The sequence below is a fragment of the Schistocerca gregaria genome, chromosome X (assembly GCF_023897955.1).
Source record: "Schistocerca gregaria isolate iqSchGreg1 chromosome X, iqSchGreg1.2, whole genome shotgun sequence".
Lineage (NCBI taxonomy): Eukaryota > Metazoa > Arthropoda > Insecta > Orthoptera > Acrididae > Schistocerca > Schistocerca gregaria.
Window position 1 is genome coordinate 614,355,969 of NC_064931.1, and position 16,768 is coordinate 614,372,736.

Genomic DNA, 16,768 nt, shown 5'->3' on the forward strand with positions numbered 1-16,768 from the left:
AATGACTTGAAACATAAAACAAAGATAACTAAAATAAATAACTAGACTAGCAATGAATGTGTAGATATTTTAATCAGATAGTTGAAGATACTCTGATAACACATTATTTACAGCTTATTTTCCAAAAATGGTATTTCAGAAACCAGCTTTATTACACATGATGTATGTAGCCTGAAAGCCTTCTTTAATTTCTGCTGTCAAAATTTCAAATTATTACAAAATTCGATTATACAGTTTTCAAGAACGTTAATTGCATATGAACCTTTATACGAGAAACATTTTTTATATATCATCGCTTTGAAAATATGCCAAGTTATCTTTCGGGCTGTGTTTTACCCTGAAAAGTGAAATTGGGCAGAAACAAAAAAAATACGTATTGTATAATGTTACCCCACTCTGCAGACTCGTCTAGTTTCATCGATATCGTTTGTTGAGACGTGGGCATCTTCCTTGTTAAGACGGTACGGCACTAAGTTCATTACATATACTACTTCCTGGGAGATATGAAATATTGTAGCTTTCCAATTTCCGGCGTGACTGGCAGATTTGCGCATTGTATGTCTCTGTGTATTCGAGCACACTGAAATCTGCTGACAACCCACACTGTCAGTGACTGTGTTTTTTAACCCAGCAGCTTTTAAGCTACAGAAAATATTATTCCACGACGTGGTAAACACAGAGAATCTTCACATCGGACTGTATTATACTGCGCAGGATTTCGCTTCAGCTCACTGAGTCTACATTGGCAAAACAGGGAAAGTAGAACAACTTAAGCTATGTTTCGTTAATGGAGCATCAAATAATTTACAAAAGTATTGACAAGCGGTCTACGCTGTGCACTCAAGTACCTTACAGATTTGATGAAAAGTTATACATCAAAACTGGAAGGCCTTTGTGGGAACTTTATACATCATGTCGTAATTGATTAAAGTTAGGTACAGCTTCCGTAGGCGAACACATCTCTTAGCGACAACATTAAACTGCGTATTTAGAATTTGTTTTTGCATCCCCCATCTCTGTACGAAGTACGATGTAAGAAACAGAAGAAAACTCTCTTTTGGCAATATACTGAACAAGCTGAGGGAAAAACGTACAGTTATTTGGAAATTACAGTTACTTTCACTTCGAATCTACAATGAAGCCAGACCCTGTGTGCTTAATTATATTGGCAATCTTCCTTATTGTGTTCGTCACTTAAAACGTAATGCACATTGCCAGCATAAAACTTCGGCTTACGTTTTGCTATCTTCAGCGGCCACACCAGACTGATCAAGGGACTGAATGGAAGCCTTAGACCCGCTAAGCGAATTTACCTAGGACCAGAATTTTCTTGGGTTCTGTGCCAGATCTTTTGCTAAGATGTGACAGTAGTAACTGTCGTATGCTTCGCGCGTAGATCTTGTTAAAGAAGCACAAATCTCTATTAAGTTTGTCTTGTCCTCATTTGTGCGTTCTGTTTCGAACCGAGAGTGCAACAGCCTCTGCTTCCTCAGCATCTTCAGAATTTCGTTATTTAACCATGGTTGATCTTCTCCATCCTTTATCCATTTATTAGGCACATAACTCTCCAGACCACGATTTACAATCTTCTTAAACTTTGCCCGTAATTCTTCCACTTTAATCTTACTGAAACTAAGTGGTGCCTCTTCACTCCTAATAACTACTTATCTGTTCTGTCTAGCAGAAACACTCTCCTAGCCTTCTTGACTGATTGATTAACTTTCACAATAGCGGACGTGTAATTTTATTTTATCAGAACTGATTTCCAGAATATTCCAAGCAAGGTACTGAGTAATATTGTATGAGTAAAATAATTCCTTTTACATTTTCTCCTGAGGTTATAATATTTGCAAATGCCAGTAAGTTAAACATGTGTTCCAGTTTTGTTCCAAGGGGTTCACATTTTTTCGTGATGAATTGCTGTATTACAAGATTGAAAAGCGCATGTGACTCAGGACTTCCTTGCTTGACTCCAAAAGAATACTTCTGAGAGACTGTTTAGTACCTTAACTCTAAAATTGAAGTTTTCAGTGAACATTCTTACAAGCTGTATTAATTTTTCTGGAATTCCAAATTTTGTGATTTTTATTCGTAGATGATTTCTGTTAATAGTATCAAATGCTTTCTTAAAGTATATGTAAAGCATGTGCATATATTCGGCATATTCAACTTTCTCTTCAAGTACAACCCGTAAAATGAAAACGTTATCCATTTCTTCTAAAACTAGCCTATGCATCATCAATATTTCCTTCCAGACACGAAGAAAATACGTTTTACTCTTTGTAAACGTGTTACTCGTTGTAAGTAAACGACTAAAATCCAGTTGATCTAGTTTCTAGTGGTAAATTCTCTTGCCGATTGTAGCGAACCTTCTTACCAGCAGCCTTTGTGAGGATGCTTACTGCTACGACTCGTACATCTCGTGTGCACTCTTGACCGTCATCCATTACAACCAAAATATTTTTGGAGGGTAAAAATCTACTTTTAATCGTGATATTTTCTAGCTTTCAACACAGCGTTCCTCGAAAGGCCGTTTCTTTGAAAAGTAGGTGCCTGGAATGACGATATGGGCACTCTGAAACTGTTGTTTCCATTTGAGTACCAATTCACAGTTTAAATCCTCCTCCTTTATCTCTTAAATTTATTTTACTGGTTGAGTGTGAACATTAATGAATGTGTTGACGATCTATGTTTCTATCCGGTAATAACTTTCGTTATTAGCACAATAGTAAAACTCCTGTGAGAGATTAAAAACATAAAGTATGTGTATAAGACATTTGACTCTCATTTTATGGGGTCAAATCAAATTTCAACTGTTATGTTTCTTGTGGTTTGCCCAGACGACTTCGGGCGAATGATACGCTTGTCGCTTCAATAAGACCTTCGTGGTTTTCTACCCCTATACATGTCCAACTGAGCTATGCTTCAACGCTGACAGGGCGTTCATAATAAGGTCCTTTCCATTTTTTACAACTCGTATTTCCCATTTTTTATTGTCTTCTAGTTTCCAGTGTGGTTTTTCTACAAACTTCTTCCTTCTCCTCATTTGCTTCCTTCACCTCCCGTCTGTCTTCGCTTGCATTTTGGTTACGTTAGTTTCAAATCGCCCACGCTCTCTGTAATACATTTCCCTATTTTTATCTGTCACTTGGATCTAGAGGCAAATTACTACATTTACAGATTGTGCGGATTTGGTCAAGAATTGTCAAAAAGTTATGAATATTTACTAATGTTCTCGCAGACAACAAAGCGCTACTGGCAGTGTATTCATCTTTTAGTTCTATACACAAATGCGTGCTTAAAACGATACTAGCGGCAGTAAAATATTCCTTCGCTTTATACCTCGTAATCCCAAAGTTTCAAAACAGTTCAAAATATAGTGCAACTCGGATGCACGTCATTTGATTGAAATTTAACGTGCAGTGTCTACAGATATTTTAACGTAACTCGTTACGACAGTTTGGGCAAATGCCTGAACGATAAAATACCCGAAACGTCGTCATCTGGAACGTTACCAGCGTCGCATTTCGGTGTCGAGTTCTCGAATTAGCAGCGAGGCACTTTATTTTCTCTTCTTTTTTTTGCCGCTAAGTCCCTGTATTAATGTGCCTTCATAAAGTGGCGTGCAGTATTTACGAGTCGCGACAGGTGCACGCTTTGTTGTTTTGTGGGCGTGTGTCCGCGCGGGCGAGTGTGAGCGTTGCTCCGCGCTGGCTGGCGAATCGCGCGCCCGGCCGCCTCTCGCCTGGTTTCTCTTCCCCTCTCTTTTCTTTTTTCCCGTATCTCCGCCCAATAATAAAACGGGCAGAAGTGGCCGGGCCTGGCGACTGTATTTTCGGCCGAGCGTGGCCGGCAGGGCAGAGCAGCACACGGCGCAGACCTCAGCCATCACTGACACTCTGGCCGTTCACCCGCCAAATTTCCGCGCTTCGACACTGCCACGCGTGCGTGATTCACAGTGTAGAGCATTTCTGTAGACAAGTGAAAGAAATCATTGGACACTTGTCTCCAGGAACGTTAAGGAAGAAGGAAAGATGATTAGTTATTTTTACGTCTGTTCCCTATGACATGCATGCGCGTCTGAAAGAGCAGACATTAGTGACGATGTGTATCTGCAGTAATATTGCCAAATTTTGTCGCGATTGCGAATATTTTTCTTACATCAGCTGCATTATATATGGAAATAATACCGTTGGTTACACATGAAAATTTGTGCCGAACTCGTACTTGAACCCGGATTTCCTGCTTATCGCTAGTCGTCGCCTTAACCACTCGGCTACCCGTGCACGCTTCCACGACCGATCCAAGCACAGAGTCTACGACCCTATTGCTCGCTGGTTACGTGGATTCCCACAACAGGGTTAATGAGACAAACGTGTTCAATGTTAGTAGTCGTTTTGCCCGTCGAAGCAGGTAAGCTGCAAGCAGTGGGGGTGTAGACGTTGTGGCATTTGGAGGTTTGGATCGGTCCTGCAAGTGTGCACGGATAGCCGAGGTGGTTAAGGTGTCCACTCTTGATGAGCGGGAAAGCCGGGTTTCGGGTACCAGTCCTGCACATGTTTTCATATATAACCAACACATATTATTTCCACATCTAATAGAGCTGATGTCAAAAAAAAAAATTCGCAACTGCGACAAAATTTCATAAAGAAGACGATTGAGACATTACAGACTGAGGGCAAACTGGGAGTGGGGAATGATGAGGAAGCAATTCGGCTGCGTCCTTTTCGAAAAGAGCATCCCAACATTTGCTTAAGAGATCTAGGGAAAGTATGGGAAATCTAAATCGGAATGATCGACTGGAGATTTGAAATTCCATCCTCCTGAATACGAGGCCAATCTCCTGCCTCTTCGTCACTTTACTTAAGCCTTTCAAACAAGGAAGTAATCTTTCTTGCGAGCACTGTGGGAACACAGAGGTACAATTCAACGTTGGATGAAGTCTGACACGTCGGCCGTTGTGGCCTAGCGGTTATAGGCGCTTCAGTCCGGCCTCGAGCATGGATGTGTGTGATTTCCTTACGTTAGTTGGGTTTAAGTAGTTCTAAGTCTAGGGGACTGATGACCTCAGATGTTAAGTCCCATAGTGCTCAGAGCCGTTTGAACCATTTGAAGTTTGACACACACTCCAAATGACACTGCTCGACATTAAAATTGCGTTACAGGAAAGGCGGCACGTAACAAACGTCAAGTGCACTACATGTTTCGAAATGCAACGTTTCACTGCAGTAGTACAAAGTAGGAAGCGGTAACGCTGTCTTTGTCATGTATAGGAGGAAAGATTACGTAGAGGGTTTCACTCAAGCTACCTATTCCTAGAACGAAGTCCACCTTGCCTTAATCGCCTCGACACCCTAGGTTTACTCTCTAGTCCTCACCCGCACAAACCTCTCCCAAACTATCGTATGGCGCAACAGCAATACAGCATCCTCTTCCACAACATCCGTTCTCTCCTAACATATAAACCCCTATTTATGCTTAACCTGCCCAACGCAAAGTTCATGCCTTCCTTTAAATTAGACATTCTCTAAATACTACCACGTCATCAGGACCTTCCTCTATATCCTATATTGTACAGATAATTCCCTATCTTTCCCCAAAGGCGGAGTTGCAGCCTACCATCAAAACAAAACTCGTGATCAGTCTACAGGATGACTTAGACAGAATTTCTAGATGATGTGACGAGTGTCAGCTTGTTCTAAATGCAGAACAGTGTCAGTTAATGCGGATTAGTAGAAAAAAACAATCCTGTAGCGTTCAAATACAGCATTGGTAGTGTGTAGCTTGACACCGTCACGATAATTGGATATCTAGGTGTAACGTTGCAAAGCTATATGAAATGAAACGAGCACGTTAAGTTGATAGGAAAACGGAATGGCCGACTTCGTTTTATTGGGAGAATGTTGGGAAACTGTAGGTCATCGATAAAGGAGACGGCGTATAGAACAGTAGTGCAACCCATTCTTGAGTACTGCTCTAGTGTTTGGGATCCCCATCAAGTCGGATTAAAGGAAGACATCGAAACCATTCAAGTCGTGTTGCTAGATTTGTTATCGATAGATTCGATCAGCAAGCAAGTACTGCAGAGATGTTTCTAGAACTCAAATGGGTATCTCTGGAGGGAAGAAAACGTTCTTTCCGTGAGGCACTATTGAGGAAATTTAGATAACCAGTATTCAGGCCAACTGCAGAACGATTCAACTGCCGCCAACGTACATTTCGTGTAAGGACCACATACCTAAGATGAAAGAAATTAGGACTCGTATGAAGGCTTCTTGACAATCGTTTTTCCCTAACTCTGTTTACTAGAGGAATAGGAAAGGAAATGGCTATTAGTGGTATGTGGTACTATTCACCATGCACCATATGGTAGCTACTGGAGTATTATGTAGATGTAGATAAGCCGTAAACCATGTACAATAAGCCCACTGAACAACTTAGCCTTACGATCTTCATCAAAACCTTACCAAAACTTGTGCTACCATGTGCTCGTATATCTGAGCCCATCAACCAATCCCCTATGACTTCCCCAAACCTCATCGACCATACCTTTTATTATTGATGCTGACCTAAACATCCACAGTGACTGGCTGCAGAACTCCAGCGGTAGAGTCAATTTACTCATTTCCTCCAAGATGACATAGTCTCCATCCCACAACACATCCATCCTGAAAGTATTATAACCTCAAATGTCATCTTAGCCTCTCGTACCTTCATTGAACGTATCACTGCAAAATCCAGGATCCCACTGGAAGTGACCACTTACAATTCCCACTTCCATTACCTACCCATCAACTCATCCCCACGTACTCCATCTCAACACCTGGCCAAAACACATCCAAAAATATTCCCACCCTATCGGGATTCCGTAGACATCCATATCGGAAGCCAGCCACAAAACATTCAGCACCCTGACGATGATCTCCACTCCCCCTCTGTGAGTCCCATCGCTTATACTGCTCGTCCCTGCAGATTCGGGATCGGGATATAATCACACGCCACCGTCAATTGCAGTAGCACATCACAAATTTACTAAAGGCTAGAAAACGATGGGACTGGACCCAGACATACACCAGACTCACTGCTACACTCCTCATTAATTCTTTCAAGTATTGGAAAGCTTTCCACCCACTCAATGGTAGCTACGCTATTTCTCACTACCCACTCCGTCGCGAAAACCTATCTCTGACACACAGCCTGAGCAAAGCTAATCACTTTCCCTCCTAATTCTTCTTCATCCTTACAGTTCCTGATGATTCTCGTTTCGATTACTCGCTATTTCCTACAGCCCATGAACGTGCAAATACCTCCTCGCAGCTTTCACTACTTGAATAATGTACCACAGACAGTGCTGAAATCACCCACTGCAACAGCTGACATAAAACATGCACTACACAAGAAAAGCAATACAGCCATCGGTCATGACTGCATTACCTATAGACATCCCTCTCCACTGGCTACTATCCTGAGTTTCTTCTCTTCAAACCAACAAACCCCCTAATAAAATACTTCCTCCTGTGGACCTATCAGCCTCACCTTGGTGTTTAGCACAAGCATCACATACCCCTCCCTGTTAACTAGTGTGGCTTCCGTCACAACTTCTCTTTTGATGGCCAACTGTACCCTCTATCATCCTCTCCTAAGGCATCCATAAACACCAGAAGCATCACATACCCCTCCCTGTTAACTAGTGTGGCTTCCGTCACAACTTCTCTTTTGATGACCAACTGTACGTCACACATACCCTCTCTCATCAATATAACAACAGAAAATCCAGAATCTTCATGTCCCATGACCCCGAAACAGCCCAAGACTGTATATGTCACTCATGACCCCTCTTCAGACTGTAGAAATATGCACTTCCAACATTGTCTTCCTTACTGTTTGCCTTCTATCTAATTATGCATCCCCTGTCGGTATTAACGATACCAATTCCCAAAGGATCTGTTTTGCTGCAGGTGGGCCCCAAGGTTCTGTCCTCTCTCATCTGCACTACTGATATGCCTAAACCACCTCATCTAGTCCATCTCCTTCAGTATGCTGATTACACTGCTTCCTTCGCTCTTTACCCAGCACTCCAGAAGTCCCAGCGATTCCTCCAACTCCAACGTTTCTTCCTCCTGCTGCAACCAGTGACTCCTGAAGGTAAATCCCTCGAAAACACAAGCAATAATTATAGAACAAACCATCAATTGTTTCCATATCTACTACATTTACCTAACCATTTACAACCCTCGTATCCAGCTAGTTAAATACTACAATATCTTGGACTAACCATCCAACAGAAAGAACACAATAGACTATACTACTAAAACCACTAACCTATTGAGCACAGGGACTGCAACCTTTGACTGTATTCAACACCTACAAACAATGGATGCGCCCTATCCTAAATCAATGTTGGCTGGATATCCACTCCACGCAAGTTCTATTACTCCCTCTGAATCTCTGGGTGTTGTGCAGTCCATCTTGCTTTCCATATCCGTTTGCCTTCCACCACATGGATTCTGTACCATCTCATCAAATTCCCACACCTCTTCACTCACACTGAACATGCCCATTGTCACTACCCTTTGTGTGCTACTGCCCCTATACCAATTCCATCATTCCTACACTTACGCACACCCCGTGCCCGCCCTAAAGCAACTTCAACCGACGGTCCCGCCCAGACAGTGAAATCAACTCCAATATTTATCCAACCTATAGTCTGTGAGGCTCCATTACTAACCTCCATCTCGGTCCTGTACTACTCCTTTCCTCTTCCACTCCATGACCAGTTTTCTTCTTATATCTGTCTCCCCCTTTCACGGCCGTACCAATTCTCATATCTACATGACGCTCCATGTCTGTTCCCAGTGCAGGTAAAATATCGCAGGAAAAAGTGAACTGTGCTGCACTCTGTTGAGTGTGAGCCAAATCACAGCTGCAGTTAGTGCTCGAAATTCACTCTCGAAGCGCAACAGTCGAGTTGTTGCAACTAATTGCTATCTCCACTCGTTTCTTTCGACTATGTTAACACGAACAAAAATTCTAATTTAGAAAAGGAATGATAGAGAACTAATTTTAATTTAGATGTCCTTTATAAACACTGCTAGGTACTGTGTTTCATTAAATAAACTTGTGGGCTGCTCCGCCGTTGAATTATCCTACGCTTCGTGTTATCTTTATTTTTCTTTGTACTTATACGAGGCGTATTCCGAAAGTAAGTTCCGATCGGTCCCGAAATGGAATCCACAGTGAAAAATCCTATAAATCTTTGCATATGTGTGTTGGACAGTGCCTCTAGTATTCCCATTGATCGCGTCACGTCTGTCTTTTCAGTTTTGAGCGCACAGTGAGCACGTAAAGATGCCTAGAGAACATTGTCTCCGGCCACGTATGAGTGCCCGTGAGAGATTTCGACTGATTTTATGCAGCCCACAGAACATAACTGTCATGTCGGCCGCACTCTGCAGGGGCAGTGGGGAAGCCCCTGCAGCGTTATCGATTGGAAGTTTTTGATCGCCCTCCACACAGCCCGGACTTTGCTCCTTCTGATTTTCATCTCTGTTGACATGAACCGCTGGCTATGAATTCAGTGTTTTGACACAGACAACGAACTGCAGATCAGCGTAGAGAATCGGCGAAAGGTGCAGGCGGCTGCCTTCTATGACGAGAGTATTGGAAAGTTGGTACAACGCTACGACTAATGTCTCAGATGGAGCGGCGACTATGAAGAGACGTTGCTGGAAGGTGTGGCCAACTATTGCAAATAAAACACTTTAGATTTTCACTGTGGTTTCCATTTCGCTACCTATTGGACCTTACTTTCGTAATACGCCTCGTATTTACTTTTTTGTATTTCTTTTCCGAAAGTATGTCTGCTAACTATCTGGTGTCATACACCAAACAGGAATTTCAAAATATGACACCAGTCTCCTATAGAAGCAATTACTGCCTCAAAATGAGTAACAAACTACCTCTGGCATTCAAAATGCAGTAAAATGAGTAATTAATTGATTATACTTCGTGATACAATTCCTCTATCTTCTTTCCCGTAGCGTATATCCCGCACAGTACTGGGTCTAATTCTTTTCAGGAGTTAACACGTTTTTATTTTATTACTAAACTTTGCCGCCTTATGTCATTCCTGACGCCACGTCAGTCAAGGAGGGAAGTCGTGTGCGCCATCAGCCTCGAGAAAACTCTGTCCTCCATGTTATCGTATTTTAACTGTTTGTGTATCGTGCTCTCGGAGGCGGAATTTGGAGGCCAGCCCAGCACTACCCAAAAAAGGGTTGGGAAACCACCTAAAAAACAACTCTCAGGCCGACCAATGTACCAACCGACGGTCGTTAAACCGCCGCGCTAATACCACCCGGATCTGGCTCGCGTTCCTGGCTCAGAATCTCGTTGTACGTTACACTATGCTAACGGATCGTGTTACAGTTCATCTATAAAACCTCTTAATCGGTAGCTAAAGTAGCATTCTCTTTTTACGAGTAGAACGTACAGTGGTGGTGGTGGTTAGTGTTTAACGTCCCGTCGACAACGAGGTCATTAGAGACGGAGAGCAAGCTCGGGTTAGGGACGGATTGGGAAGGAACTCGGCGGTGCCCTTTCAAAGGAACCATCCCGGCATTTGCCTGAAACGATTTAGGGAAATCACGGAAAACCTAAATCAGGATGGCTGGAGACGGGATTGAACCGTCGTCCTCCCGAGTAGAACGCGCAATTTCTAATATTGTTGAACTCTAGTTTTTTCATTCTGTCCTTCACATTTACGTGCTCATTAAGGTTTTATTGCGTTTAAATCCTGTGCTCGGCAGAAGCGATGCTCATATTCCCACTGACCGTCCTGATTTAGACTTTCCATGGTTTCTCTAAATCACTTAAGACAAATACAGGCCGGTGTATCAAGTAATTGCTATACTTGTTATTCCAAGTTACTGCTCCGTCTTTAATTACTTGGATGGCGAAGCGTCGTTAACCGTAGCTGTGGTTGCTTTTGGTTAACATCTCCTGCAGGAAGTCAGTAGGTGTCTTTCTTTCAGTTTGTAGAAGTTATCCATCAAATATGTCGCCGTTTATACTGAACTTTCGAAAATATATGTATTCGAGAGAGACAACTACGTTTGGTACTGGAGCACAATACCTGCGTCTAGAGCAGGAATGGCAAAGCAAAGGCGCCGGCCGCGGTGGTCTCGCGGTTCTAGGCGCGCAGTCCGGAACCGTGCGACTGCTACGGTCGTAGGTTCGAATCCTGCCTCGGGCATGGATGTGTGTGATGTCCTTAGGTTAGTTAGGTTTAAGTAGTTCTAAGTTCTAGGGGACTAATGACGACAGCAGTTGAGTTCCATAGTGCTCAGAGCCATTTGAACCAAAGCAAAGGCACGCGGCCAAATAATTTGGATGTAGGATTAAATCAGGAATTTAGATAGCCCTACCTAATCGAAATAATTCATTTGTTCGTGTGCATTTGATGCCATAGTACCTATGTTCATTGTGAGCGGACAATTGGTGCCGAGGCATCATAGAAGTTGCAGATGGCAGATCAACGCTCATGTTCACTCAATGTGAGTCATGTTGCACTGAAATGCAACGGCCTTGCTGCAGTGGTAGCACCGGTTCCCGTCAGATCACCGAAGTTAAGCGCTGTCGGGCTGGGCTAGCACTTGGATGGGTGACTATCCGGTCTACCGAATGCTGTTGGCAAACGGCCTGTACTCAGCCCTTGTGAGGCAAAATGAGGAACTACTTGACTGAGAAGTAGCACCTCCGGTCCCGTAAATTGACATACGGCCGTGAAGCGGTGTGCTGGCCATATGCCCTTCCATTTCCGCATCCAGTGACGCCTGTGGGCTGAGGATGACACGGCGACCGGTCGATACCGTTGAGCCTTCCAAGGCCTGTCCAGATGGAGAGATCCACTGTTAGATCGCATAGGTTGACACCTGTTCCAACAACGACATCCGACCTCTAAGTACCGTACTGCGGAATGGTCGAGGAAAAAGAGTGTTGACCTGTCATTGGTTGTTGCGCACTTATGTCGTGTATTGTAATTACACGTAGCTAATATCATTTTTGAAACTTGTATTGTTCAACATGGCTAGTTTGGTAAAGGAAAACTTGAAGGATTTCAAACTTGGTGGACTGAGAAACATGGCTTGATTAATAAAGGCAATAAAGCGGTGTCTTTTTATGTTCCGGAGCACTGATATATAGAAGATGGTCTGTAAATGCCACTATGAAATAAATCACAAACCATTTTCTTTTAAATCGAATCAGAGCAAAAGGGATTCATTGCATGTGCTATTAATGACAGGAATAGACAATTGACACTATTATTAAGTATGGCTCTGAGCACTATGGGACTCAACTGCTGTGGTCATTAGTCCCCTAGAACTTAGAACTACTTAAACCTAACTAACCTAAGGACATCACACACATCCACGCCCGAGGCAGGATTCGAACCTGCGACCGTAGCAGTCGCACGGTTCCGGACTGAGCGCCTAGAACCGCGAGACCACCGCGGCCGGCTATTAAGTATGTTAGAAAGGATTGTCACACCAGCACGTCGAGGTTCACGGCTGCAAATGTCATTGCCCAACATGGCGATCCCTTTCGCGACGAGATATTTTTGAAGGAAGCCTGATTAGCATGTGCCCCATCACTTTTTGAAGACTTTGGAAATAAATGTAATATAATTGAACACATCAAAGCTACTCTTTTATGTAGAAAAGCTGTAAAAGACAGAATCCTAAAACTGGCGGAAAATGCAAAAGAACAAGAAAAATATAAGATAAACTCCTTTCCTTCTGCTGTGTCTCGACAAAAGTGCAGATGTAACTAAATCTGCCCGTATATCTGTGTTTGCTCAATATTGTGTTGTAAATGACGTCAAGGAAGAATTTACAGCGATAATACCGTTGACAGCATCTACTAAGGGCACTGCTATTTGTACGGTTGTTAAAAATTCGCTTACTGAAAAAGAAACAGATTTAAGTAAAATTGTTTCGATAACGACTGATGGTGCTCCCAACACGATGGGAAAAAAGTGGCTTTATTAGTTTAATCCAAGCTCGTACTGGACATTCTATTCTTGAAATCCGAGGGAAAAACTGTGCAATATTTCACAGTTAATGGATGTTACATGGCTTTCATAATTGATTTTTTTATTTATTTCTTCGAATAAGAAACTCGATTACAACACGCTGTTTCTCAGGCACCGACATAGATGCGTTACACGGCGTCGTTTTACAGACTACAATTCGAAGCCCTCCAGCGGCAGAGGACTGCAAATATGTATCCATGTAGAACGAAGATGTAGAATGTCAGTAACGTTTGTTTTATTTAAAAAGCTTTAAGAGTTTTCACGTAAAATTCAGAAGCATTGCTTTTCAGCACGTCCTCCTAGTATATGTTTTAGGCATTTTGACGTAAACAACTAATTGATGAACTTATAATTATTTTTCAGTTGTGTACAAATGTTTCCTGAAGTTTATGTTTTTTTTAATAATCTTCAAAATATACGTAAATCAAGTACTATAGGAGTTATGCTGTCTTCTGCAGCTATAGGAAATTTTATATAGACCGAACACGCTACTCTTTATGTGCATGCGTAATAAATCATTCATTAAGTTTCTGGAGTTCAGCAGCATTAACATTGTTTCTTCTTTTTCTAATATATCGGCCGTATACCTAAGGAACATCTTCAGAGCGAGCCATCTGAAACTACTACACGCTACAGTACTCACTCTGTCGTTTTAAAGCACAGAAAATACGAGCGCCAGAAACGTCTTTCAGCGGCAAAAGGTGTGTATAAATTGAAACTGTAGCTACGCAGTAGATACATGCCGGGATATCGATGTGTCATTGTTAGCTCCACTGTAGCGACGTCTTCGCATATTCTTTGCCGCAAATCAATGTCTTTGGCACTCGTGTTTTCTGTGGATTAAAACTAAGGACCAAGTGCTTTAGCGAACTGCGTCTTCAGTCGCGGGCTGAATCTGAAGATAACCGGAAGGTGTGTGGCCGAAATCTTAAAAAAAAGAAATATGCAGTTTGCAGTCCTGAAACTTAATTATAAATAATATCGGAGCTATCCCGTCTTTCGCTATAAAAATTTATTTAAAGCATTATATCGGAACTTACACAGGAGGATATTTACACATATGAATATGGATGTACGTATAAAAACATACAAACGAGAAACTATTGTGTATCAGTGTACGGTAGCGTTCTAGAAACCGGACTCCTGAGTGCAGAAGAACGCATGCAAATAATGTAGGGGCCATAAAACTGACTTTGTACAGTGGGAAAAGACGGCGTAACCCACAGACTACTTGTAAACGTGCGGCTGCGGAAGAGAAGCCTCAAAAAACTTTAAGATAACGTACGAGTACACACGTATATGTTACATATTTTTAATTACATTGCTTTCATTTTATATATTTTAAAACATGGTTGAAAATCAGAATGTTTGTGCAGCAGACAGTTCACCCATTCACTCATATGGGACAAGGGGGATTAAACAAAAGTTATAAGTTTGTAACATCTTTGTAACAACATCGGATCACGGTGAGATATTCTATGTATCTTAGTGGAACTTTATTACTCAATAAATAATTTTTCCTTTTCCCTTCAAAAAAATTGTTCAGATGGCTCTGAGCACTATGGGACTGAACATCTGAGGTCATCTGTCCCCTAGATTTAGAACTACTTAAACCGACCTAACCTAAGGACATCACACACATCCATGCCCGAGGCAGGATTCGAACCAGCGACCGTAGCAGCAGCGTGGTTCCGGAATTAAGCGCCTAGAACCGCTCGGCCACAACGGCCGGCTCCTTTTCCCATCAAGCAGCTCATTTTGCATATGTGGATACAGTGAGTGATTACATAATATGCAATATAAATTTTCTGTGTTGAACTCGTTATTCATTATGAAATCGTCCTTCTGTTGCCTTCGACACCTCTGTCCATTTTCGTCTTGCTGTATTTGCAGTGTGTTGCTTTCTTCGCATGCACTCCAATATTATTCCATGTTTTATTTTCTGGTTACATTGTTACGTGAAGTGTGCAGTTTCCCTTTAACTTTTCAACGTACAGTTCGCGTCAGACCAAATTGTTATAACTGGGAAATTTAACTAACTTCTATTATCCATTGCAAATCCTGGCCGGGGACATAATTTATCCGTCCCCATTTATTAAGCATTTTAATTTGGAAGAAAACTCATTTGAAATTTTGCACCGACCGCCCAAACAGTTCCGAGACTGGTTTTATTTCCGGCGTAAAAGAGAGGGCAGCGCAGTAACTACAGTGGTACCTTGAACTAACAACTGTAAACAACGGATATGTAGTTAACTACTCAGTTATGAGCAGGTCGGGTTAAATAGTGGACATGTGGCCGTAGTGTGTCTCACAAATCGCAGATGAGCAACATCTCTAAAGTATATGTTCAAAACACTCCCCAAAATGTTTGGAAGAACAGAAAAGTGTGTGCAGAATTATTCCCGTCCGCCTCGGTAGTTGCGCGGTCAGCGCGAGGACGTGCTAATCAAGGAGACTCGGGTTCGATTCTCGGCCGGGTCGGAGATTTTTCCGCTCGGTTTGACTGAGTGCCGTGTTGCCCTTACGTTCGTATAGTAATAATTGATATTCCACTATTTATATTGCTGTATGGGCACGTCACAAAAGCCAAAAAATTTAACAAAAAGACTAAGTTAGTTCATCACACCTTGACTCCGGAGCAAAAACAGCTGTGTTCACGTCTGCCGCGACTTGATTAAAATGCAAAATGCTGTCAGTTCATTTCTAAAAATGTCATCAAGGCCGCGACTACACTTGGTGTCATCAATACAAACACGCCACAAAACGACAAAGTCCAGAGGTTCACATGAAGGGTCACCGCTTTGCGACATAACGGTCATTCAATCCAATGTGCAGTGTGAGTTGAACATCACCCCCAAAGTAAGACTTTTCTGGAAGTTTTACATGATTTTATGTACTCAAGTGGAGGAGAATATTTTGAACATCTGAAGCATTAAACCTACCATCTTAACCTTAAACCTACCATCTTAACCTTTCTACATTTTTTAGCAATCCAGCCTCTAAATCTTTTGGACTGACTGGGTATAGTTACGTTTGTGGTGACACATTAGGTCGTCGACTTTATGGTGACAGGTCACTGCGTAAATAGTATTTACAAGGACATACAACATTATCTCGTAGTTTTAAACGAGGTTTACCTAAATTTTATTATGCTTAATGAATTGTCCATTGCTCTCCTATCAGTCTGAACAGGGTTCAGATATTTGCCCTCTCATCCGGATTTCTAATTAACTTTAGACACACGCAGCAGATTTCTTCTGCTCTTGCCCCCGTGTATAAATGACTAGGCAGCAGACAGAATTTTCAGCTATCTTCCTGCTGTTAAGCATGCAACTCAAAGAAATAAAAACATGGTCTGTAATCTTATCGATGTCGCCGCTACGTTATTTCTAATACTACACCGTATAAATTGTATAGTAGTGAAAACTAATGTTTCTGAAGTACAGTGATTCCTCTCTATATACTTCTGTAGTCTGCATCACTGCACTATACCGTAAGGTGCGTCACAGACGGCAAAATTTTTGAAACCTTTTTTTCTTACTTTATTCACGGATAAAGCGAGTATGAATGAATGTGTAAGCAGGTATTACACTAATTTTATCTTTACAGTTCGTGGGGTAACGATATTTAAGTGTTTGAAAATTATTTCCAGATCCTCATAATTTTAGACACATT

General features: G+C 42.0%; 1 pseudogene; it reads left to right on the plus strand.

Annotated features, from left to right (window-relative positions):
* Nucleotides 1-11,576: 11,576 nt before the first annotated feature.
* On the plus strand, nt 11,577-11,694 carry LOC126300112 (5S ribosomal RNA; annotated as a pseudogene).
* The last annotated feature ends 5,074 nt before the right edge of the window (nt 11,695-16,768 follow it).